Source organism: Equus caballus, chromosome 3, assembly GCF_041296265.1.
Source record: "Equus caballus isolate H_3958 breed thoroughbred chromosome 3, TB-T2T, whole genome shotgun sequence".
In the NCBI taxonomy this organism is placed as follows: Eukaryota; Metazoa; Chordata; class Mammalia; order Perissodactyla; family Equidae; genus Equus; species Equus caballus.
In genome coordinates this window covers 71,154,163-71,182,075 of record NC_091686.1, presented here as the reverse complement: position 1 = coordinate 71,182,075, position 27,913 = coordinate 71,154,163, and the positions used below count along the sequence as shown (strand labels likewise).

The window sequence follows — 27,913 nt, the reverse complement described above, 5'->3', positions numbered from 1 at the left end:
TCCTGGACCCATCCCTGTATCTGAATTCTTTTAGGCAGTTAAGGGGAAGATAGAAAGCTCCTCCTAAGTTGTTTGGGCCCGTGCTGTCTTCAGCGCAAAATAATCTGCATGGTAAAATGGCACATTCTGGAGAGACTTATTCTGAATCCCTTCAAAGTTAATGTAGTTGGATGGGTGAATCAACCTCTGATGTCATTTAAGTTGCAACTAGTTTCTTGAGGAATTAAAAGCAACTGCCTTTATTTTACAAATCTTTGCAAAAGCAGAAATACAGTTCTGGAATCAATTCAAACCTAGTCTATTTTATTTACCAATCCCAAAACCTCCTGCAATCATCTCAAAGGATTGTAAGTATTGTAAAAATTCTGAGCTTAGGAAACAAAAGTCCTTCTTGCAAGAACTTTCATCCTTTCTCTGTCTCTTTAAGGTATAAATGTTTTACCCAGTCTTCTCCAAAACTCTTATCTAAGCCATCACTTTAAAATTTGAACTTCAAGGAGATAATTCTTATCAGAAGAATAAAAGAAAGGAAAGGCTATTTGAAACTTAGGTGAATGAAAAATCATAACAGTCCTCTCCACCAATATTAATAAAAATCTCTAGTCACCTGACCAGGTAATCTTAACTTATTCCATCTGCCAGAAACACTTTTGGATTTGGGTCTAACTTTTTTTATAATTAGTGGGTTTTGTGTTATTGCATCTGATTCATGGCTAAAATTTTAGAACAGAAGCTATAAGATCTCTGTTTGCCTCTGTCTGTATGTTTATGTATGTCTACATATGTGTTGCAAATGTGTGGTATTTTTGTATCTCTGGATGGCATTGCCAAACTTAATTTGTAAAAGAGCTCTATTTAGGGGCTGGCCCCATGGCTGAGTGGTTAAGTTCGCGCGCTCTGCTGCAGGCGGCCCAGTGTTTCGTTGGTTCGAATCCTGGGCGCGGACATGACACTGCTCATCAAAACCACGCTGAGGTGGCGTCCCACATACCACAACTAGAAGGACCCACAACGAAGAATATACAACTATGTACCGGGGGGGGGGGGCTTTGGGGAGAAAAAGGAAAAAATAAAATCTTTAAAAAAAAGAAAAAAAAGAGCTCTATTTAGTTGGCTTAAAGAAACTTAAGCATTTATATGAATTAAGAATTCCTAAAACTCTCAGAAATATAATGTAAATTATCTCAAATGCTTTTCAATTTAGTGTTATCTGGGAAAAAATTGGTAATTAAGCTAGTTTAAGTTAGTTGTCAATTAAAATTAACATGTCTAAAGAATTATAGCATTAAATATAGTGCAGGCATACAATTTTTATTCTACTGGATTTACTAGTCCCATAAACTCATGTTATCTCTGTTGCAAAATTTGCTCAGCGAGGAAAATAGCTTGGGATGATAAATAGTTCCCTAATGTCTCATGAAGTTCTTATGGGTAGTTTAAACATAATTGTTAAGTACAAGTGAATTAAATAGATGTAAATAGGGTAAAAGTTTCTAGGTGAACGTCTCAGGAATAATTATGTTTTGTGGTTTGTCTACTAAGTTTCCCCAAATCATGTTGGTAGCTGAAACCTTAAAGTTTTGCTAAGTTAAATTAAATGATGGATAGTCACTGACTATCTTGATAATTTCCAAATAAAATAAAATTCTGAAACATTAATTACTGAACATACTTTTATCTACTTTTTAAATTTTATTTAGCTATTTTATTTTGAGGAAGACTAGCCCTGAGATAACATCTGCCACCAATCCTCCTCTTTTTGCTGAGGAAGACTCACCCTGAGCTAACATCTGTGCCAATCTTTCTCTACTTTATATGTGGGACCCCAACCACAGCATGGCTTGTCAAGCAGTGCTAGGTCCGCATCTGGGATCTGAACTGGTGAACCCCAGGCTGCTGAAGCAGAACATGCCAACTTAACCACTGCACCACTGGGACAGTCCCTACCTGTATCTACTTTTGGCCTTTTATTATCAAGAAACTTAAGATGTTGGGTCTATGAGTAAACATGCTTGTGTCGCATCAAAAACTTTACTATGTAGAAGAATATACTTCTAGAAATTAATCAATATATGTAAGTAAAATAACTAAGAAATAATAAGTGTGAAAGGAAACAACTATATATAAAAAGTAGATCAGGAAAGTAGAATGATTGATTGTTCCCGAAAGAGAAAGAAAAAAAATAGGACAAAATTGTAGAAGCCTTGTGGAAAAGAAATCTTGGGGAACAAATTTTATGTATGGCAAAGCTGGCTAAAAATTGGCATGCATTTATTTAAGTATTTAAAAAAATAAATTTTCATATCAAAAGTACACTGGTGCAAACTTAGAACTCAGTTTTTTCGCTGTTAAAAGGACAAAGTTTCCTTGATTTTGATCTGCTTTTGATAAGTTATTGTGAAAGGGTTTTTTTACCTTTTCAGTAATTACCTTTTAAGTAATTTTTTTTTAACTAATCTGCCTGGACAGCAAAGATTTTGTGTTTTTCCAAAATGATTGTACTTTGTGTTGTCTTTATCAGGTCTTTGATTACTTTAGTAAACCTAGTCTTCTTGATATTAAAAGAGCTAAGCTTTGCTCACAACTACGTAACCTTCCGTATTTGTCTTTAACGTCTTCTATTGTCATTTTGGTTAAATGTACATTTTTGACAAACTTTCCAAAAGTAATATTCCAAGTGAAGTCTTTTTGATCTCACAATAACTTTGGGACTTTCTGAAGGTCCCCTGGAGCAACTCTAAAGATTTGTTCTCTCTCCCTATGAAAAGGAAGATGTTAAAACAATTAGGATTATTTGATATGTTAAATTACATCGGAAGCATTGCCAAATAAGAAGTAATACTAAGCCGTCTTTATGTTGTGTTTGTATAGGTTTATACGTGTTGAAGAAATTGTATAAAATTCCTAAATTCTGATATGTCATGGTATAATATCAGTCATAATTCCAGTTATTATCTTAAAATGTTGCATGTTTCAGAAACGAAATTTTCTTATCAATTTCACTATAAGGAACTCTCAGCAGATCTTTAACAATGGGCATTTTTAAGTCTTTTGTCATTTACAGACAGTTATTGTTTTGCTCTGATGCTTTTACAAGTGAGGCTCAGGGAAAGGAACCTACTAAGAACTCTTGGTTACTGACATGGCTGACAAACTACAAGATGTCAAAACTTGGGTACTTATTTCACAACTAACACCTCCACTAACTCCACCTGACATCTGGTCCTGTGCAAATACTGGAAACCCCAAAATCAAATTGACTAGGAAGAGAAGTGGCCAACATCAAGGTAGGCTGCTTCCTCACAAAATGTCAGATCAAAAACATTTTTTGCCCTCTGTGACCATCTTTTTCCTAATTCTTACATCATGACGGTATTTATGATTCTTTTGTACACATTTGCCTTGCAGTGGTCTGGAAAGATATTATGATTGTTCACATATTTCAGGCCGTTGAAAAGGGGTAATCCCACCTCCAGATGACTGTTGGGTTTGCCATGATACTGATGATTCTGCAGTTCTACCTCTCACAAACTTCTCCCTGATTTCCAATGCCTCAGTTTCTCTGGAGCAAACTCAGCCCTCTTTCTATTGTATCAGACTCCCTATCCCTGTGCCTCAATTTCCCTGTCTCTGGTTAACAGTCCCAAATCCACGGAAACTTGAGTCCAGGTCCTGTAAAAAGGACACGAGGCAAAGGTAACCAGAATAAAATCACCAGAGCAGTCAACAGACCCTTAAATTTTACTGGCCTCCGTGGCTGTAACCTTTCTAGTCCTGAACATAGACTCAAATGGGAATTGCCAGGAGGCATTCATAATTCAAAATTAACTTCCTTTGGTATATCACTGATCCCTTGACTAGGAGTAAGTGCAAATGAGGCAATGATCAGGAATCTTTCCTTAACTCTTGAAGATGCTGCAGAATCCACTGCTAAAGCAATAGATTGCCAACAAATTTCCTAAGACTAGCTGACCAAAGTTGTTCTTGATGATAGAATAGCCCTTGATTATCTTTAAGTTGAGCAGGGAAGTGTTTGTGCGATGGCCAACACCACTTGCTGCACTTGCATTGACACTTCTTTAGAAGTTGAAACTCAGCTACATAAGATCACTGAACAAATCACTTGGTTTACGGAGGTGACACCTTCAATGAGGTTTTTCTTTGTCTTATTGATTTTGATTGGTTTGAGTCTTGGGGATCAAATCTCCGAAGCACATCTCAGACATTGGGAATCATCCTGTTTTTAATAATCATAATAGTCTCCCTGGTGCACTATATTATCTCAAAAGATTTAAATGCATGTTCAAAGCTGCTGACCATCAAGCAAATAACCTCCTTAAGAATAGAAAGTCAGAAAGGAACAAAGAAAATGACTAACTTAAAGACTATGAATCCAATGTTATGACCTGTGAATACCAAAAAATCCTTGGGAATGAAAATTACTATTATGTGTCTTTGTGCAATCATTTTGAAGGAGAAAAAATAAATTAGTATGTCTTTTTCCATAGTGTCCCAAATATGTCATATTTAGCAATAATTAAGTACTGGAATAGAACATAACCATTATTATTTTAATTGATAAACTAATGTGTGAATAAATTTTATCCAGATTGTAAGTGGGAATTAGTCCCTTAAAAGTGCACTTTATGTGATGGTAATGGAGAGAAAACAAAGGAGAACATTGGAGGCACTAAACAACCCTTCAAATTCAAGTCCACTTAGAATGCATACACTTAACTACAAATATTCTCTATCAATTCAAAGAATTCAGGTTTAATTTGAATAAAAGAAAATAAGCACATGTTCCATAGAGTAGTTTCTCCATCTTTGAATTTCTGATATAATTTACCTGTTAGCTAAATAGAATGTCTTCAACTAAATATTTCAATACAAGTCCTCAGATAAAACTTTTTCTGAGTCTTTGTATATCTAGTAGTATATGTTTCACCTTCACACCCGGATGACAGCAGGGGTGATAATTAATTTCTTTGATCCCTACATTTTTCAGTAAACATGAATTAGGTCATACTCTATTGTCTTTTTCCAATTATAGTTACAAAAGACAACATTTAAGTTCACAAGATTTTTCTGGCAAAAAGCTAATGTTTGTGGTTGCTAGTGTGTGTGTGTGTTTAATTTATGTTACCCCTATAGATTTATTTTGTCATAACATGTAATGAATTCATCCAATATATGTGTATCCTTTTAACTCAAACTTTTCTTTGATAACTTTGATTTAAAAAACTGCTTTCTTGTTCTGGTTGGATCTTAGTGTCATAAAATTCATATTACACATTTTCTAATCAGAGTTATTTTATTCCTTGTTCCTTGTGTGTCACTTAGGTATTGCTGTGAAAAATAAATTACCCCCAAATTTGGTAAGTTTAATAACAATTGTTTTATTTACTACCAATTTTATGGGTCAACAGTTTGTACTGCTGGGCAGTTCTTCTGATCATGCTGGATATCCCTCATTCTGTTAAAGTCATCTAGTGGCTCCAGGTAATAGTTTTATGTGTCAGCCTTTCTAGACCACACACCCACATATTTCATGGAACATTATTCTGGATGTTTCTGTGAAAGTATGTTTTCAGTGAAGTCAACATTTAAATAGGTGAATTTTGAGTAAAGTAGATTACCCTCTATAATATAAGTGGGCCTCATTCAATCACTTGAAGGCCTTAATACAACAAAGATTGACCTTGCTTAAGTAAGAAGGAATTCTGCCAACAGACTGCCTTTGGACTTGAACTGCTACTCTGCCCAGGGCGTCTAGCCTACTGGCAAACCCTGAAGATTCTTTTTTATTGATGTCATAATAGTTTATAATGTGGAATTTCAGTTGTACATCATTATTTGTCAGTCACAATATATACATTCCCCTTTAGCCCTTATGCCCACCCTCCAGCCCCCTTCCCCTCTGGTAACCACTAGTCTGTTCATTTTGTCTATGTATGTGCTTACCTTACACATATGAGCGAAATCACGTGGTGTTTGTCTTTCTCTGTCTGGCTTATCTCATTAATATAATACCCTCAAGTTCCATCCATGATATTGCAAATGGGACAATTTTGGGTCTTTTTATGGCTGAGTAGTATTCCATTGTATATATATATATTGTATATATATATATATACCACAAATTCTTCTGTGTGTGTGTGTGTGTGTGAGGAAGATTGGTCCCGAGCTAACATCTGTTGCCAATCTTCCTCTTTTTGCTTGAGGAAGATTGTCACCAAGCTAACATCTATGCCAATCCTCCTCCATTGTATGTGGGATGCCACCATAGTGTGGCCTGACAAGCCGTGACAGGTCCGTACCCAGGATCCAAACCCGCAAACCCCAGGCTACCAAAGCAGAGCACATGAACCTAACCACTACAACACCAGGCCAGCCCATACCAGATCTTCTTTATCCATTCATCAGTCAGTGGGCTCTTGGGTTGCTTCCATGTCTTGGCTATTGTGATTAATGTTACAATGAACATAGGAGTACACAAATCTTTTTGAATTATTGATTTCAAGTTCCCTGGATAAATATCCAGTAGTGAAATAGCTGGGTCGTATGGTATTTTGATTTTTAATTTTTTGAGAAATCTCCATACTGTTTTCCATAGTGAATGCACCAGTTTGCATTCCCACCAGCAATGTATGAGGATTCCCCTTTCTCCACATCCTTCCGACATTTGTTGTTTTTTGTCTTGGTAATGATAGTCATTCTAACAGGTTTAATGTGGTATTCCATTGATGTTTTGATTTTCATTTCCTTCATGATTAGCGATGTTGAAGATCCTTGTCCCTGTTGGACATGGTATATCTTCTTTGAAAAAATGTCAGTTCATATCCTCTGCCCATTTTTTGATTGGATTTTTTTATTTTTGGTGTTCAGTTGTATGAGTTCTTTATATATTTTGGAGATTAACCCCTCATCAGATATATGATTTGCAAATATTTTCTCCAAGTCAGTGGGTTGTCTTTTCATTTTGTTCCTGGTTTCCTTTGACTTGAAGAAGCTCTTTAGTCTGATAAAGTCCCATTTGTTTATTTTTTCTATTTTTCCCCTTGCCCAAGTGGATACGGTATTTGAAAAGATCATTCTATGACCAATGTCAAAGAGTGTACTGTGTATATTTTCTTCTAGGAGTTTTATGGTTTCACGTGTTAAATTTAAGTCTTTAACCCATTTTGAGTTAATTTTTGTGTATAGTGAAAGATAATGGTCTATCTTCATTATTTTGCATGTGCTTGTTCAGTTTTCCCAAAACCATTTATTGAAGAGAACTTCCCTTCTCCATTGTATGTTCTTAGCTCCTTTGTTGAAGATGGGATAACATCCATGCCCATCTTCCTCTACTTTACATGTGGGACGCCTGCCACAGCATGGCTTGACAAGCAGTGCTATGTCTGCACCCGGGATCCAAACTGGCGAACCCCAGGCCTCCGAAGCAGAATGTGTGAACTTAACCACTGTGCCACTGGGCTGGCCCCATAAGTACTGTTAATTTTATTATATGTGTGCATATAATGGAATTATTTTTAGAAATGTTAATAGCTGATAATAAATAATAATTGACATATTTTACTGTTTTAAATTAGTTTAAACAACATGTCAATGGGTCCTATATGTTGCTAATTAAATCTGGTCAAACTTGTAATATATTTATATTACTATTTTGATTTATAAATAGCAGTGGCCCTAACCTGAAAACTGCTTTCTTGCTAGATATCAAGGAAACTAATGACTGGAGAATAGTCATGAAATTTCCTGTTAAATATGTTGTGTGTGTTCATATTGGTTTTGTATATCTATGTGTACCTGTACACACATATAATTTGTTTTACATCATATATTTGCTTTATATTATATATAATCATATGCTTATGTTACATATTTATATAAATCAACAAAATATCTAGTATACACAAGTGCAGGTGGGTGAACTTTATTTTTACTCCATCACCAAAATTATGAAAATTCTAATAATTTGGACTCATCATACCTAGTCAGCATGATCAGCTACCTTCACGTGGGTGCAGAACATCCCAAAGCGAGACAAACTACTTGAAGGAAAAGTAGTCATGAGTAAGTTCTGGGTTTAACCTAAGGCCTAATATTTACAGCCGTCCAATGATACACATTTGTGTATTAGAGTTTCAAAAACTCTTTACAAATAGTTTCTTGTTGAACCTTCACAAATTTCTGTGATCTTTATTTTATAGATGAAGAAATCAAAGTCAGAGAAGTTGAGAATTTCCTAACAAATGGGAGCTTTGGAATTATATTTCATTTACATCAATTACATATTTCACATTTTATTTCATTTTGGCTACAAAACGTTAGTGACAAAATCATGGGCGGAAACTTCTTTAGATTTTTCTCTATGTCACTAATTAGAGACGCCAGTTATATAGAAAGCAGTTTCCAGGGGAAAACGAAATTTAGAAACCACTATTAAAAAAAAAATCCTTGGTGGAGAAATCCCAAGGAGTCATTAGCTTTTGATTTTTGTTTTAACTGACATCTACAATCTCAGCTAAATGGAGGAATTTGTAGCTTGCACTAATCCATTCTTTATCCCTCTTAATAAACGGTTTCATGTCCCAGTTAATGGATAAAAAGGTAAGTTTTCTGGCTTCATTTCTCTCCTATTTTCATTGGCATGGACATATCAGTGGTTTTCCAGGAAATGTTAAGCTGAAGTATCAAACTCTTGAGTCCCTTCCGGTCCTGAGAATTTTCATCAACTATTGGCTAAAAATAATACCATTTAAGTAAATGGTCTTTCTATTCAAGGTTTCCATTGTACTGAAGTATGTATTTTGAGGTTATGTAAAAATCAAGATAATGGTTATTGTCATCAGTGCTAATGAAAGAAGACAAAATATTCAAATTAATTTTTCTCTTTAGGAATCACCTCTATAGGAATAGTTTTCTTATGGAACTCCAGATTTGGAATGGAATTTGCAGGTCATTTAAGAGAAAATAAGAAACTTCTTTCCATAACTTATATACATATTAGGTCTTATTTCCTGTGTAACAATGAAATAAATCTTACTTCATATTTCCTATGCATATAATCATAGCTATAATACTCACCAACTCTTGAACCTGGTTTCTTATATGATCCAGAAAAAAAATATTCTACCTGGGCGTAAGATCTGGGGGTGATGTTTATGAAAGAGAATGACATTTTAAAGCTAATACTTTGAGATTTGCTCATCTTAAAAGGAGTCATTTATTTGTTAAATTTCAAGGTGACAGGGATTTTGTTTTCACTTTTAATAATAAATTTCTAGTGTTGCACTTGATCATAAAATAGACTCAGTATCATTTCTTAATTTGGCTTATATTTACATCTTATTTATTTTGGGGTCATTGGGTAATCAACTTGGTAAATCCTCTATGGATGAATGAAAGGACTGTGCATTCTCTATAAGAAAGTTTAATATCAGTCAATCATGTCAAACACATTAATGACATTATTAATATCCTCAATATCCTTGTTTTCATCTGTTTGTATATTTCACACTATAATTTTAGACTCAAAGTTTCCTGTCTATTCCTGACGTGTATCATGTTATTAAAAATGCATATTTTATCTGTTTTTATTAATCTCTTTCTTTTTCTTTCTTCCTTTTCATTCTTTCTTTCTCACTTTTCTTATTTTTTAGATTGTTCAAGATTTTTAATATTTTTATTTAGTTTTTAAAACTACTATTTACTGTTTTAATTCGTTTTGCTTCCCCAGGTTATTTGTACGTTCTAATATCTTTTCTATTTCTAGATTTATATAATGAAAAAGTTTTTCAAATTTATCAAAGGTATATAATTTCACCCATCAAATGAAATATTATCCTCTAGAATAGAAAATATTTAGTAGAATTTTACTTCTTCATCCGTAGCTTTCTCTTTAACACAGCATGTATAATGAGAACTTTCAGATGATTTTTCCTTCCCATCCTCCTCCTATTCCAACTCCTGGGTTTTACTATAAAACTTGGGGATTCCTGGTCCTAGGTTATAATTAAATTGTTCCTTAGGCCCATAATTTTGTTTTCTTTTGTCTTGAGATTTTGTTAGCTTTCCCATTGAGATTTACAGCTATTACACATATACGATCGTGGCAACCAGCAGAGGACTTCATAGTTATTTAATAAAAACTTTGATAATGTTTCCTTCTCCTCTTTTCGAACTTATCCTACTCCCTTTTACCCCTGGCTAATGTTAATCATTTGTCGTGTATTTTTCCTGATTATTTCCACACTCCTACACATATATACCCATATACACTCTAATATGTATGTGCGTATGGGCATGTGTATGTGCCTATATACACACAGATATATAGAATATATTTATGATTTTCTGATGTTGTCTATGATATGCTTTTTAAAAATGATATCACAATTTGCACATTAATCTTGAGAAATAAAAAAAGTAGCCTTGATGGTAGCCAGCTGTCTGCTAGTAGCTGGCCTGGCATTATCATGTTGGCCATGTTTCCTATTCAACATAAAAGATTTCACAGAACATCAATATCAGATGAGGTCACTCTGTGACTGGATAAGCGAGGGAAAAACAAGATAATTCTGTCTAAGCCCAAATAGAAACAAGAAGACTGCAGAACTACAAAAATAATTAAATACCTTTCTTTCAGTTAACGTGAGTGATTAACAGTTCTTTACCAATGACAGCTTTAGCCTCACTCTATTCCTTCCACCTCCTAGATAAAATATTAAGATATTCGTCATAGAATTGCTCCTGTTTTCTGACTATCTCAGAGTAGGGCACTCCCCAACTTCCTTGAACCTTTCCCAAAATCACTTAAAACAAACCCAAATACTTTCTTGATGCAGTAAATAATAAATCTAACTTTTTCACCAAGTGGCCCTTAGCATTCTACAATTTACTTTTTTAAGTTGCCATATATCATGAACATCTTCAAGGTCAATATAATTGGCCTATTCTGTGGTATACATTTACTGCAATTTTTTTGCCAAATCCATCTTAGCGGACACTAAAAATGCATCCTTTGTTACCACTATGAACAATGCTATAATAAATACATGATGTTGCTTCTATTTCTTTGAAAAAGATTTCCCAGTAATGAGATTGCTGGGTGAAAAATGTGGTATTTTTAATTATAATAAACATTTTTTTTTAGAAAAAACCTCTTGCAGCTATATTCCCACCAGCAGTGGTAGATGCTACAGTAATATTTTGTCATTACAACAGGTGAAATGATATTTTATTATCTTAGTAAGCAGGCTCCTATTAGTGGTCGAGCCTTTTTTCATGTGTCCACTTATTAATTTAGTGAATATCATTAAGCACCTGCTACTTACTATTCTGCATGCTGAGCATATAGTAGTATACAAGCAGATAAGGCCTTGCCCTCATGGAGCTTACATTGTTTGGGAAAAGACAGACTGTAAGCAAATAAGGAAATTAGTATATAATATATTAGATGATGATAAGTGATGTGAAGCAAAATAAAAGATGGTCAAGGTGGAAAGGACTGGGGAGTGGGCAAGTAGGTTTTACAGGGTGGTCAGAGAAGTCTTCCAATAAAATAACCTTTGAAACGACAGAGAGAGTGAGTCATCTGTATCTCTAAGGAAAGAGAGTTATAAATACATGGAAGACCTCTAGCCCTGAGGCAGGATCATGTTTAAAATAGTTTAAGAATATTAAGAGATCAGGCAAGGCTGGAGATGAGAACCAAAGAGGTCAGAGAGATGAAATAAAAGAAGATTATATAGAGTGGTGAAGGCCATTGCAAGAATATTGGTTTAAACTTTGAGTGAAACGGTATGTTACAGAAGGGTTTTAAGCAGAGGAGATGACATTAACTGATTTATGCCTTTATAGGAGCTTTCTGGCTACTGGGATGAGAGTTGACTGTAGAGAGCAAGGGCTGAAGCATGGAGAGAAGTTAGGACTGTTTCAATAATCAAAGCCATTGGTACAGAGTTTGGGAAAAGGTATTAGTGGAAGATGTGGTGAGAAGAGGTTGGATTTTATATATATTTTGAAGGTGGTGCTGCAAATCTCAGAGAAAAAGGAATTGGGAATGATTCTAAGGTTCTTTTACTTCAACAACTGTAATGATAGAGTTGATATTTACTGAAGTGAAGAAAAGATGAGGTGGGGGCAGCTTTGAAGGTCAAAATTGAGAGTTCAGTTTGGGGTACCTTATATCTGAGATGCTTATTAGACATCCAGGTAGACATTGAGTACAGTTTTGGAGAGAGAAGTTTATAGTTCAGAGGAGAAGTTTAGAATGGAAACATAAACTTGGAAGTCACCAGCTTGCAGATGATTTTCAAAGCAGTGAGACTAGATGAGTTCATCTATGGAGTAAGTGTAGATGGAGAAGAAATTCTAGAACTGAGTCCTGAAAGACTCCAGTATTCAGAAGTTATCAAGATGAGGGGAAAGCAGCAAAGGAAACTGGGAAGGAGCAGCCAGTGCAGTAAGGGGAGAACGAATTGGGAATAATGTTCCAAAAGTCAAATGTCAGTTTCCAAGAAGAAAATAATAATTAACTGTGTCTAATGCTGATAATAAACCAATTAAGATTTGCCATACAATTTAGCAGTGTGAAGGCTTTTGGTGAACTTGGCAAGAGCAATCTAATGAGGTAATGGACGTGAAAGCCTCACTGGAGTGAACTGAAGGAGGAGAGAATCCGGAGGTTGTGAACATAGTTTACACTTTCTAGAGTTGCTGTAAAGGGAGAAGAGATGAAGTGATGGAGGCTAATGTAGGGTAAAGAGATTTTTGTGTTTTGTTTTTGACATGGAAGAAGTAACATTTATGAGATGAGGGAATGATTGTGCAAGAAACAGGGAAATATTGGTCGAATGATATTCTTGAAGAGTCAAGAGAGTAAGTGGGCATGGAATTTAGTGCAGTTCTGGAAGGGTTGACATTGTATGACAACATGGATAGTGCATCTACAGAAAAAGATAGGAATAGCGTAAAATATCAGATGCACGTAAGCTGGTTGATAGGAGTTTCTGGAAATTCTCTTCTGATTGCCTTTGTCATGAAACAGAAGGGGTTTTGCGGGTTTGAGAGCAGCAAAGAAAGTATGAAATTGTCTTCTAGAAGAGTGAAAAAGTGAATGAAACCAGCATGCTCTATAGTCATGATTATGAATATAAATGTTGTTATTCAGCATGATTGTTTGGATTTCTCCAGCCACCCTTCACTGCCTAGACTGGGCTTTGCCAGACCAATATGAAGATGGGGTAGAGAAACTAATAATAAGTATATAATCAATACAACAGTGATTAATATAATGTACCATAAAATCTCTGCTGGGTAAGGAGATAAATATCGATATGAGAGGAAATGAGAGACAGTGACAAGTGGCAAAATCAATGGATTGTTTATCTCTGTGTGTTGAAAGATTGCTGGAATTGTAATACTAGAAAAGACGAGTTTAATGGCCATTTGGATATATACTTCTGTAAATTTTCTAATCATCTTCGCACATTTTTAAGAAGATTGCTGTTTTGTCAAATTTTTCATTTTGAGTAACAGTATCTTATCATTCATATGCATTACAAATATTTTTGTTAATACATTATATTTACCTTCCCTATCTTAAGAATCATTTTCAAGCAATTTCCAAGCACATTAACTCACGTGTATATTTTGCTGCTCATTTTATTAGTTTCAATTCAGCACTATTTAAGGCTCATTTCATCTTCTCCTATTTTTAGATCTTTATACTGTTTGAGTTATTTTTGGTATAAATACTTCTAATAGTTTTCTCAAAAATGTAAATGAGTGAATACAGTTTGAACCATTAAATGTCCAAAAATATTTCACTTTGGTCTTACTATACAAATAATATTTTGGCAGGGGACAAGATTCTTAGGGCACAAACATTCATTTTTCTATAAAGCTGTACGTTACAGTTTCCAGTGTTATAGACTAGGAATTCAATAGTGGTCTGATTTTCCTCTCTTTGAAATAAAATCAACCAACTTATTCTACCCGATAGAACATAAACCTTTTTCTCTTCAAATTCTGAAATCTTTCCATTGTGAGACTCCGTTTCTTAAAAGTTGCCTTGAATTTATTGGGCACATTTCATTTGAAATTTCAATTCATTCCTCAGCAGAGCAAAACATTTTTTAAGAAGCCATTTTTTAATTATTGATTTTGTTTTCTCACTTCCTGTCTGTCTGAATCCCATGCTGCTCCTCTTTAAAGAGTGCTCTTGGTCTTTCCTCCATTTCTCTAATACCTAATGTTGTCACTTATGCTTTTCATTTTTTGATAATTTTATTTATAGGATAGTTCTTTCATTTAACTTTTAAGAGAACTCAGTTTTCATATCTATTTCTGCTCCACTATTGAATTTTTTAATTTGGAAAGAATGATTTTTTACTTGCTCTTTGTCACATTTCCAAGAATTATTTTTATCCATTTAAAAATTTTGTGTTATTTTTGTTTGTTTGATTGTTTAAATAGTCTTTTCCTATTTTGTGGATTCTTTCAGTATTGCTTAAATAAGACCTTCCTGGTGGTATGTTTCCATGTGGCCTTCTTGCCTGAAGAGACTAAATCTCCAACAGTGTTCTTTCATGGCAATTTACTCATGCTGGTTTTTATGATTATGTTACACTTGATACCTAACTGAATGAGCTATGTGATTTAGAGTATTTAATTGCTCAGTCACTCCATTTATAAAATGAAGCTAGGAACAGTACCTATGTAAAAGAAAATTTTTAAGATTAAATGAAACGATACAAGGTCAGCCCAGCGCTTGGCATTTAGAAAGTAACCTATGCTGGTTATTGTCATTATGTTTATGATTTGTAATACCATATGCTAGAGACTTTGTTCAATAAATACTTTATGATAGCTCATTCTAATCACCCCCTTGCTTACTTACTCAGATTTGTTGCGTCTCTCACTCGTCATCTCACTTCTTTTGAAAAATCCCAATCCTGATTAAATTCAACATTCCACCTACTTTGTGCCCAAACAAGGCTAAAAAACTCCCACTCCCATGGTAACTGTTGTCACTTTAATTTTTTTTCTGCTTTCTCTCTCCAAACTCCGCCCCCCCCCGCCCCCCCCCAACACAGTTGTATATCTTAGTTGCAGGTCCTTCTAGTTGTGGGATGTGGGACGCCCCCTCAACGTGGCCTGACGAGCGGTGCCATGTCCGCGCGAAGGTTCTGAACCCTGGGCTGCCGCAGCAGAGCGCGCGAACTTAACCACTCGGCCACGGAGCCGGCCCCAGGTCTCATTTTAAATTCAAGGCCATGACCAAGCTCAGTTGTCTTTGTGTATTTCCCTATGTGTTGCTTTCCTACTCTTCTAGAAAACCAGTTTACATCTCCTTTGCTGTTTTCCTTCACTCTACCCTTTATTTTATTTTTTAGCCCCTGACTCCTGATCTTCCTTTTTGTTAAAATGTTTTAACCATGCTATTCAGAGTATGGTGGGGTAGGTGTACTAAACCGTATATTTAATCAGCTCATATATGTGGCAAAATATTTATGTGGCTTTTATGGCAAGCCTACCCAGGTTCGATTTTGTGAAGGTTTCATGATAATGTAAAATGACTGTACACATTGGGGCTGTTTCTCACCACTTTGAGTAGGACTTCTTATTCATCAAGGGACCAAAAAGAAAAATAGCTTTTAACACACCAAACACATACATTAGCTAAGGTGCTCACTCATCCTGGTAGCAGGTAAAGATGTCCAAGTTAACTCCTGATTCTCAGGGGACTGTTGAGGCTAACTTACTGTTGACACGCTCAGACATTAAGCTCTATCCTATTGAATAAGCTCCAGAGTACTACAGAGAATTAGTTAAAATGAAATCTTTATAAAAGGGAAAAGTTATATCGTATGCCCTGTAACAACAGTGGAAGTATATATTTCTCCTCACTGCTTTCAATGTAGATAAGGAGAAAGCACTTTCCTTTTCAAGTTAACATTGTCCTGAAAAGTAACTAGCCCAACAGATCAGCAAACTTCCCAAGTATAAGTATATCATCCTTCTTTCTTCATTTTTTATCAAGCGGGCTCTGTATTTTATCAATAAACTTTCTATTTCCCAAACTTAGCTCTACCGTTTTGCAGGAAGTATGTGATTTAGGATGACACAAAGATAAGTCTGTCAACAATTTCATAAAAACAAGAAGAAAGCAGTGACAATAAAAGTTTTGGAAGCCTCAAATATTCAGCCCTTAAGATTCTGACTGCTGTAGAGGACCGCTGAAGGGCTCAGAGGATTGTGGAACCAGACTTAAACTGGCTGGCTTAACCTGAATATCACGTTTTCTTTCACCATTTCTGTACGCTAGCATTCTGATAAGTTTCTATAGATAGATGAATTCAAGTTAAATTGTACTGTTTTAATCAGGAGAATTTTAAGGGTAAACTTGTTTTGCTGTTGATTTCAGTATAACTGACCATTTATAAATCAATTGCAGTTAAGAAATTCATTTGTAAATCACATATTTTGGAGCACATTTTCCAGTTTTACCTTTTCTGTAGTTCTCAACCAGCCTAAACAAAATACTTTTCCTAGGAACGGTTAACTTCATGAAGTATTATACATAAATTACTATATATGTTTTAATCATTGTGCAACAGTAACCCTCTGGAATGTGTGCCCAGAGTTCCAGCTTGGAGTGCCAGGAGTGGTAAATGCCCTATTGAGGGCTGTACACCCAGTACCTTTAATTCAAACAAATAATGACACACATAAGCTGAAATGCATTAGCAGTTCCATCTCTACTGACTCGTATGTCAGGAAAACAAACTAATATGTGAGTGAGAAGAGAGAATAGGAAGGAATAAGGATTTTATAATTTACTGTTTTTTATTTTTACCAAATAAAAAACAGCCTGGAACTGACCTGCTCCTAACATTTGTGAGGTCAGGACAAGAGTACAAATGGAAGCCCTGGCCCACAGCCCACCTCACTCCATTTACCACTGCGAAAGGCCTTATATAAATGTATCTGCACAAACTAAGCCACATGTTCAAGCTCTGTCAACACCCCACCTTCTGAGAAAAAAGTCACCACTTGAGCATCCTTCAAGTCTGGAGGTGTACATGGCTGCAACAGAGGTCTGCCCTGAGGAGGACTGACCTGGGAAGAAAGCTTCATAGAGCTGGGAGGGTGCTAGGGCTCTATGGAAGGGGGATTCCAGGATTTGGGACTCCTAATACATGGTCTAGAAGGAGGGACAGAACCCCTGGCTGCCCAGACTCCTTGCCCCATAGACAGAGGTGCAGCCAGAGAAAGGCTAGAGTATGGCCCTCTAAAGCTTATGCGCAGGTAATAACCAGGAGTGTATTTCTTCTAACTAAGTAAGACTAAAACCAACAGGAAAAAGCCTCTAGAGGACTAAACATATTAGGAGATAAAAGGTAAAGAACTGTAGCAGCATGAAAGCCCAGTCTGGGAGGGGCATGGTGAGGGTGAGGCTGAGCAGTGAAGGGTAGTTTTCACTTTGTGGCATCCTCTGGCTGTTTAACTTTTTTTCTTAGTTGGGTTACAAAATATTGCCCTTTTGCTCCTATTTCTACACTGAGCATCTAATGCTTTTGACTAAAACTTTGCTCTTTCTTTACCCACAGCAAAACATTAGCAATCTTACAGCTTACCTACAAATTTCTCTAAGGAGAGCTCACAGCATAGCTCTGTGTGACCTCAGTACTGGATAGAAAACACAGGGGGAGTAATCGATACTCCTCCCTAGAGATCACACTTTCTTCTTTTAGTTAGAATCAATAGGAAAAAGCAGTAATAACTAAAATCTAATGGTAATTTTTCATTCCAATGAATAAAACGAAGGACAATCAAGATTTCAGCTGTAACAGGAAATTTTGTTTCAATATTTATCAATGACACTGTTGTGGAAGTTTAAAAAAAACATGACTGTAAAATTTTTAATACTCTTCTCAATGAGGGGGTCTTTGTTACTTCTCCTTGAGTATAGATAGGGTTGTGACTGCTTTAGTACATCAGAAAAGACACTGTTTAACTTTTGATGCTAGGTCATAAAATGCTATGTTAAATACCACCCTGTTTGCCAGCACATTTGCTCTTGGAGCTCTAACTTGCCATGTAAGAAGTCAAATTACACTGAGGTCACCATGCTGTAAGGAAGCTCAAGCCACAAGGAAGGACATGCAGCCCCCTGGTCTCCCTTGTTGACTGAGTGCAGTTTTCAAGTCAACACAGCCCAGGCTTCCAACCTGTGATTGAAAACTCCTCTAAGATATTTCAATACTCAGTCATCTGAGATTTGAATCTTCCCAGTTGAGTCTCTCAACATCATGAAGTGGAAACAAGCCATATTCTTTTCATCTTGCCTGGTTCCCTGACTCTCAGTATCTTTGAGGATAATAACATATTTTTGTTTTACACCACTACATTTTGGGGTAGTTTGTTACATAAATGTAGATAACCTGAAACACTAACAATTGTCTGTGTGTGTGTGTGTTTTTCTGCATATGTATGAATATATGTCAAATGAGAAATACCCGATATTACAATAAGTAATAAAGCTATTTATCATTTGATTATGTAGTCAATTGTATGTTCACTCTTAATTGAATCACTGATGACTCTGCTGCAATGGGTCAGGTGTCATGAACCTTTCCTAACGTTCCCAGTCTTTAAATTCTATAGTGGTTGGGTCACTTGTTAAAATTATTTTATTGCTGTCTGAAAAAAATGTTTGTGGCACCTTTAATAGCATTTATTATATACCCTACACATTTGGGGGAAGAAGAAACTGAGATTCTTCAAACCCAAGCAGTTTGAAATGAACTGGTATAGAGAACCTTCACAACAAAACTTCCTTTTGAAATTCTAATAAAAAAATTATTATTCTGTACTGAAATTACTTAGTAACCTTAATCTTGGGAGGCTTTCCAAGACTTTAAATTTTCTACCCAGTAGTTCTGATTTAGATCTTTGCACATTGAAGTGCTCCTTATTATACTTTTTCTTAACTTCTTTTTTTTTTTTAAAGGATTTTTTTTTTAAAGATTTTATTTTTTCCTTTTTCTCCCCAAAGCCCCTCCAGTACATAGTTGTATATTCTTCGTTGTGGGTCCTTCTAGTTGTGGTATGTGGGACGCTGCCTCAGCGTGGTTTGATGAGCAGTGTCATGTCCCCGCCCAGGATTCGAACCAACGAAACACTGGACCGCCTGCAGCGGAGCGCGCGAACTTAACCACTCGGCCACGGGGCCAGCCCCTCTTAACTTCTTTTTATCTCTTTTATCTCCATTTTCTGTTTATTCCTCACTTTCTATTTGCTACTGGCCACTAACAATAAATCTTCTTAGAGGAAAAGAATCTAAGTAAAGCGCACACATTCCCACAGCTTGGTTCATTTTTTCTCTTCTTTTAGAGTTAGAATTTTTTCACCACCAAATTCTGCATGAGATTTAGTCATGCCAAGCCTCATAAACTCCTCTTTCATCACATGCAAATGATCTGCTTAAACATCTGCAATGTCTCCTTCATCTGGAGATGTTTTGGCTCTTTCCCAGCAGGGATGCTTACTTATAGGAGAATCAGATTTGGCAATTTTGAACACTTCTCTTGATGAGAGAGGTGATTTGGTGATTGTGGAGAGCCACACTCAGACAAGGTGTGATCATTCCCATTCTAAGGAAGAAGAAACCAGGCTCAGAAAAATGAAGTGAGATTTCCATGATCGCATAGCTATTTAGGCAGAATTAGAAATCAGGTTCCAATTCTGAAAGCCTCTGCTCCATTCATGCTGCTCATTTTTGTCACTTAGGTTTTCTAATTTGACTGTGTACTCAAGAATGTATTTGTTTTTTTTTTTTCCAGTTCCACAAAAAGGAAGCCCCAGTAATATTTTATCTCATGCTATTACATTCTGATTAAAGTTCCAAAAGTTAGCTCATTAAAAATGCATTTTTTAAATTTGAAGAAGCATTTTTTTAAGGAAAGAAGCTGTCCAGCTTATTGCCTGTAAGATTTTCATACATTGATTCTAAATTCAAAATTATCTAGAAATGTGGTAAAGTTATTGGGATTATTTTTAAGTTATGTATAGTGAGATGGAAGTGATAAGAATACACTAATATATGCTGTGGGAAAAAGGAAATTTAAGAGGGAAAGAAGAAAGAAAAACTTTTTTTTTCATTTTATAACTTTTACAACAAACCCTTGTTGAGCTGTATTATGACTTTGTAAAACATTTTGCACAGTCTTTGAATATTAGGACAAAAGGAGAAAATGTGCATGAATTCAGTTTGAAAATCATTCATATCTCTTTAGTGACAATGTATTCAGCAAGATTATTTTCACTTCAGAAAAAGATTAACGAACTTGTCTTAGCCTTTGGGATCCAAGAGGTCTTTTGTCTTTAATAAACAAACCATAAAGTGTAAAATTAGACTCTTGTTCATTTCTTTGGGTTTCACTTACCCCTTAGAGGATTAAAGCTGGCTTGTACAGCATGATTTTTTGGCAACAACATCACATAGTATTTCATTATTACTGGCGTCAGAATGTTCTAACCATCTGAGAAGTTAAACTGATAAAGGTGCCGAACCTAAAACACACCTGTGATAGCTGAATGGGGCAGACTCAAGACAGCTACAAAACAAGGTGTTGCGTAAGGCAGTTCAGAACTGCTTCCCAATTCTAGACATGTCTGTGTTTGTCTTCTTTTTCTTTCTTTCTTTTTTTTTTGAGTGTGTTTTTAAGTGTACCTTTATACCAGATTAGTCGTATTTAATTTCATATTCCGTACTATACATGTGACAGGATGAATTTGATAAAACAATTATGAGGCAATATTCTCTGTATGTTCCTTCCAATAAGATTCATTTTTTTCCCAAAGTTTTTTTTCAAAATGAATCATCTGAACACAATTTTATGTTAAGGATTTTGGAATTTGCACTTATATATTAAATTAAAATGTTGAAAACACAATTCTGACTGTTAAAATCCAGTAAGAATTTATTGATGAAGACACTGTACAACAACTTCGATAACACATTGTTTTCAAATGAGGTTCTTCCTTCATAGTACAGAGTAGCAGCTTGGAGTTTAATCTGCCTAGTCTCTCTCCATGCAAATCCAATGTGTGTGAGAGTGTGTGTGTGTGTTTCCTGTTCTGCCATGCTTGTTTTTTAGACACATTGCCTCATGTTTGCTCTTAGACAAAATTATGTTGCTTTCAGAGTTAAAAGTGTTTTGATCAGGCCAGTGTCTAGAGATAACAATATATTCATTCTCTGAAATGAAATTCCCTCTGAGAATGAATTCACTAATGAGAAGAGTATTTAACATTTATTGAGCCCTACTATATGTGAATCACAGTTCTACGAGCTTGACATAAGTTTAATTATTTCACTGTCACTACAATTCCATGAGTAGGAGCTATAGCTGTGCTCATTTTTACAAAGGAGGAAACTGAGGCAGAGAGATTAAGTTACCTGACCAATATCACCCTGCCGGTAAGTGGCATGGCCATGATTTGGACACAGGCACTCTTAACTCCAAAGCTTACAATCTTAACTCTAATATACAATGTCATTGAATAGTTTCATTAATAATAGTATTAATATTAACAATTGCTATTTCTTTCATGCTGTTCGTGTACTGCACACGAGATTGTATGTACTGCCTATGAGATTTTGCATATGTCATGTTTTTAACATTTTATTTTATTCTCAAAATAATGCTCTGGAATGTTTTTTAGCAGGGTGAAAGAGAATCAGACATGCTAGCTAACCGGCCAAGGTCATGCAGCTAGTAATTGGAAGCATCCAGATACTAATATAAGTTTTCTATCTAAAGACTAAATGCATATTACTTTTGTACCTTGCGTTTTGCAATTTTTTACTTGTTTTACATTTGTGGCTGTGTGTGTTTTTAATGATAACAGGAAAGAGTTTGAATGGTTTAAAAAGAATGTAGATTTCAGGTTCAAATAAAAGATTGAATATGATAACAAATTGTGGAAACAGAAAATATTTCTTTGAGAGGAACCATATATCTTAGGGAAGAATCTGGATAAGACTTTTTCAGACAAAGAAAAAACTAAAATGCTTTTTGGGGATTAGACAAGTCATGTAAATGCATAAACCAACAAAAGGCAGCAGTGGGGCCTAGGTTGAACTGGAGCCTATGTGTCCTAATTAAAGATATTCAGGGGCTGCCCATGGTAGAGAGGTTAATTTTGCTCTCTAGTTTGGCAGCCTGGGGTTTGCAGGCCTGGATCACGGGCACAGAATTACATACTGCTCATCAAGCCATTCTGTGGTGGCATCCCACATACAAAATAGACGAAGACTAGTATAGATCTTAGCTCTGAGCCAATCTTCCTCACAAAAAAAATTTTAGAAATAAAGACATTCAAATTCTTAAAAAAGTAAAGATGAAACAAACAAAAACCCCAGCACCAATAACAACACTGAAAATTCTGTTGGCCACCAAAATTGTTTCAAAATCAAAGTTCCAGTCATGAAATTCTACTTTTCCACTTCATTGCAGACAATAATCAACATTTCATTTTTGAAAGTTACTTGCTGTATTAGGAATTCAAAAACAAATAGAGGAATGACTTTATACGTTTTATACATAAAGTCTTCAATCTAGTAAGAGGAACACTAATTCGTTTAAAACAACTTTCATATATCCTATGAACTAGGGAGGGCATGCCACTTTGCATGGCATTGAAACCCAGTATCCATTCTTATTCAAGTGAAAAGTAATACCATGAAACCTCTAAGTGTAGATTATGCCCATTTTAGGCCACAATAACATAGGAATAAAGACAGTCATACACACCTTATGAAAACACTATTGTTCTGTTTCCACTTTATCTACTCAACAATAACTTCAGTTGCCCCTAAATTCGTCAAGGATTTTTTTCTGGAAATCATCAGAAGATATCTCAGGTCTAGTCCCAAGCTCCTGTGGTACTCTCTGATGTTCTTTCTTCAATCCCAGCTCAGGGAGGCCTATCTCCTCTTTTCCAGTGCCCACTCAGTAACCATATAATATATCCATCTAAAAACCACAACTCCTGAAATTATCAATATGCCAGTCTCCATATTTAGTAAACTATAACTACATGCAATGTGGAAAAATCTCCGAATTATAATGTTGAGTGAAAAGAAAGACAAACAGTCCACCTGTATCATTCCATTAATACAAATTTCAAAAAAGGCAAACCTAATCTTTGGTGTTTGAAATCAGGACTGTGGTTTTCATTGTGGGGAATATTCACTATAAAGGAGTACAAGATATAGGCAGGCCCTGGTATGCTGATATTGCTCTGTTTCTTGAGATATGGATCTGGTTACCCAGATATGTTTACTTGGGGAGATTTATCTGGATACTTAAGATTGTACACTCTTCTGTTTGTATGTTATACTTCAAAAAAAAGTAAAATTGCCGGACAATGGGAAATTCAGATATTGGGATAGAATTTTGTACCACTCAAATGCTATGCCTTCACCAATAGGCTGCTTTGAAAATATTTTACTTCATATTTATTTACTTTATTATATATTCCTGCTTTTTTCCAGTTTACTTTCTCTGTGTTTTGGCTTTATTGAAGAAGCCCAGTGTGCTTCAAGCCTAAGCCCCCAAAATATGTCAATGAGAACAATTCAGGCAAAACAATGGGAGAATATAGTTTTTCTTTGTACCAATCTATTTAGAAATTTAGCTTTTATTCAATGGAGAGAATAATTTCCCAGTAAATAAGCAAAAATGTTCTCAGTGAAATTGAATCTACACCAGTTGTTTAAGCTAATGAATAGTTCACTGAACAGACTGTGCTGGAAAATCACCCATTTCTTTTATTTCAAAACACAGTTCACATTTGGCTAAAGGCCCAGAGTTGAGCTGCGTAATTCACTGAACTTCCTTTCAAATTATGTTAAACCACTAGTTTCAAGTTTTATTTGCTTTTTTTTTTCATTCTCTAACAGGAATTCAATCAGTACAAAAGGAATATCTTGGTAGCTGTTATATCTATCTATCTACCTATCTATCTATCTATCTGGCAGTGACTTAGAAAGTAAGGATAGTTCATCTTCATCACTTGGAAATAGAAGTAGATAATAGAGCCATTGAAACAACTTTGGTGTTTATACAAAATGCGTAATCTGGGGCCCCAGTCCCAGCTATCGTCAGAATCTCCAGCGAAAACAATAAGAATCTTTCTTTACAAATGCTTCCAATAAACTCAGGAATTTTGATACTCATGCTAATAGGAAAAGAGGAAGGGAGCAGAAATAGAGGACACAAGTTGTGAGAAAATGATTTGTGCTTTCTCCTCTTTTGTTTCTCATTTTCAAAGTTGCACTTGAAGTTTTTCCATAAGATTTATGACAGCTTGTTCTCTTCCTCCCTGACTAGAAGAGAACAGGACAGAGTACAGTCAGTCCCATCTTAATGAACAGGCTGCATTAAAAAAATCTATCAATCATTTGTTTAGACTCTATGCATTTTCCCAGAGACATTCCTTTCTAATTAGTAAGTTTTCAGATCAACACTCAAAATGTACATTACCCTAGATGAGCTTGAACTATGCTATTGCCATCGTTATTTAAACAATAAAGTACCAATTATGACCTAGCTTATAGAAGAAAAACATCCACAAATCTAACCTTCACAGATTTTCAGGCAGTGTCCCTGCAACAGGAGGCCTCTGAGAGTGGATAGCGTTTGGAATCTTTACGTTGTCAGCTTGGGCATCAAAACTAATTATGTTCATGATAGTACTTTGAAACGTAATCTAATACATAATATCTGAAGGAGATTGGATATTATTTATATACAATTCTATGTAGCGTCATATAGTGGTTAAGAATGATGTTTTAGAGTCAAGCAGGCTTAGATTTGAATCCTATTTCAAAATTTCATTTTCCTCTCTTTAAAATGTGTGTACTAAACTTCTACCAGATTGTCTGACATCCAAGAAATGATCAATAAAAGTGGTAATAAAATATACAATTGATACATATATTATTTTATTACCACATTATGTGTTATTAAGACAGTTATTTCTTCCTATAAACTAATGAGAGTAGGCTGTGGCCAACAAGAGATATGACCACCACTCTTAGGTAAGATGATAAAGAATGAGGTCCCATTTGCTTTAAGCATTTCCCAAATCCTGACGAATAAACTCATGATAACCATGGAGCCAAGAAATTTTGCAGTTGAAACTTTCAAACACATGTAGAAGTTACTTTCTATGCATTCACTAACGTTTTCTGAAAAATGCTGTCATGACATTTCCTAATTGCTACCTACATGATTAGAAAGCATTATTACCAGAATATGTGTGCAAGTATACATAACATCCTAAATGCTAAATTTAACAATACAGACTTTCTCAAGTAATAAAATTCTCACTGAGAAATTTCAATCCACCTACAAGACTGCATCTAAATTTCCATCATATTTTTTTAAAGTCTGGGATTTTTATAACTTATACTGTCATTTGAAGAAGTATTTCAATCTATATAGCCTTCCTATTCTTTTCCATGAATGGTAATCATTATCTCCTGTTGAAAATGTTGAGGACTGGACTATAATGTCTTAAATAGGAATAGTTAACACATATGGAAAATTCGACTTGGTAGCAAACAACAAAAGAGCAATGGTAACAGTAATGAAGTCAGGAACCTCTTCGCTGCTCAGTAACTTGCAAAACATATGTACATTTCCCATAAAATGTGGAAATATATATCCACAAAAAGAAGTATGAGATGTCAAAATACAAACCAGCTAAAACTCTTAATGGCGGATACAGTTACCAAATAGTCACCAATAAATTTACTATAGCAAAATAAAATAAATTATATTGTAGTTATTAAGTGGCAGCTAAAAAGGATTACCTTGCTGCTGAAAGTAGTATCTCAATAATATAGAAATTTTACTTATATGTAACATTTCCCATGATCATAAATGCACATGTAGCTTGCTTTAAAAAGCCTGTATGTGAGTCCATTGATGTCCATCAGCACTTCTCTTTTTCTTTCTGGACATTTCCAGTTATTAAAAGATCTCTGAGCAAAATAATTGTATTCCTATAGCTCTCTAATATTAAACATTTTGAATAGACTGCATTACTTTCTTTTCTGCTTATGAAAATGTTTAAAAGATACAAAGGAGAGTGTTATGCTGATTAATAGTAAAATGAAACAGCACTCAACCCTGAAAACCTTCAAAAGATTTCATCAGACAGAACAAAGGACCAGTGGGAAAGGGAGTAAAGGGCGTAGATAGAGACAAATTAGGCACAGAATACATCAAAATGGGGTGGAGTATATGGGAATAAACGACATTTCCTATCATGGAATTATCTTCTGGAACTGCCTTACATAAAAGGGAGAAACACAAAATATAATTTGAAATGATTCCTATAAATTTATGAACCTAAATATGGAAAAGTTTAAATCAATACACACATCCTCTTCAAAGCTTTAAAAATTGTTTTGGACTTTGTATTTATAGTGATAAGTATTGCACAGGTTAAACTGGTAGAATGAGCCAGTGGACACAGGGATAACAAACAATGCTGGTTTTGGTTTTGGCTGACAACATGGAGAGCACTGACTGTGCCTGAGTCCTTGAGAGTTTACAAAATATGGAAACCTTTAGAATGTTTGCCTTTTTTCTTACATCCATGCTTACATTTGAGAAAATATAATAGAAGTTAACCATTGTTACCCCCCGAGACAGCAAGAGATTTAGCGTATTTTCACTGGACAAAATTCCAGTCCAAAAATCTCATGCAAAGTTCTGAGTGTGTTATCTAGATTAAAAACTGAAGACTAACTCTTTTTCAATAAAAACTAGAAATTGCAAGGATAAGAATTACAGCAATTTCCCATCAGAAACCATGGAAACAAGAAGAGTGTGAAGTGAAATATTTAGACTTGAAAGAAAAAAAAATGAACCTGGAATTCTATACCTAGAAAAATTAGCTTTCAAAAATGAAGGAAAAGTACTTTCCAAGACAAAGAAAAACTGAGAGAATTCATTTTGAACAGACCTTCTCTGTAAAAAATGTTAGATGATTATCTTCAGACATAAGAAAAATGATATATGTCAGAAAGTTGGGTCTATATAGAGGCAGGGAGAGCATCAGAGAAGGAATCAATGAAGATAAAATAAAATCTTATATTTTTCTTTTTGTTAATTTATCTAAAAGATGACTGTTTGTTATAATCATAGTAACATTGTATTGGGTGATTAGAGCATGCAGATAAGTGAAATGAACAACAGCAATGTTACAAGGGATGGGAGAGAAGAATTGGGAATATTCTCTTATAAACTACATGAACTACATGTGAATTGGAATAGTATTCTTTGAAAGTAGACTTCGGTTAGTTAAAAATCTATATTGCAAACTTTGGGGTGACTGCAAAATATTTTTATAAGCATAATCAATATGCTAAGAAAGGAGATAAAATGGAGTCATGTAAAATGCTTAGTTAAAATCAGAGAAAGGTGGAAAAACAACCTCTGGCAACACTTCATATAAGCATGGTATAAACATACCAATTAAATGACAGAGATTTTCAAAGTTTGTGTGTGTTTGTGCACATGTGTGTATATAGAATATATAAAAAATATGTATATTTTCTACAAAACATACACACACATTTAAACATAAAGACCCTGAAAAGTTAAAAGAAAATGCATGGAGAAGGATATACCATTTTAACACTAATAAAAAGAAAACTAGAGTAACTGTATTAATTTCAGACAAAACACTTTTAAGAACAAGAAAAATTATCAGGGTAAGGGGGATCATTTCATAATGATAAAAGGATCAATTTCCCAAGAAGATATAACAATCCTAAACAGATATACATCTAGCAATAGAACATCAAAAT

General features: G+C 35.0%; 1 long non-coding RNA gene across 2 annotated transcripts in view; it reads left to right on the top strand.

Moving 5' to 3' along the window:
* Positions 1-9,596, top strand: part of LOC111772892 (uncharacterized) — a 102,228-nt gene extending 92,632 nt beyond the window's left edge. The window contains exons 5-6 of one of the 2 annotated variants that reach the window (XR_011437101.1): positions 5,344-5,378; positions 7,308-9,596. This is a non-coding gene — a long non-coding RNA (uncharacterized lncRNA). The remainder of the gene's footprint in view (positions 1-5,343; positions 5,379-7,307) is intronic. The other variant, XR_011437102.1, reaches the window with a different exon arrangement.
* Positions 9,597-27,913: the final 18,317 nt, after the last annotated feature.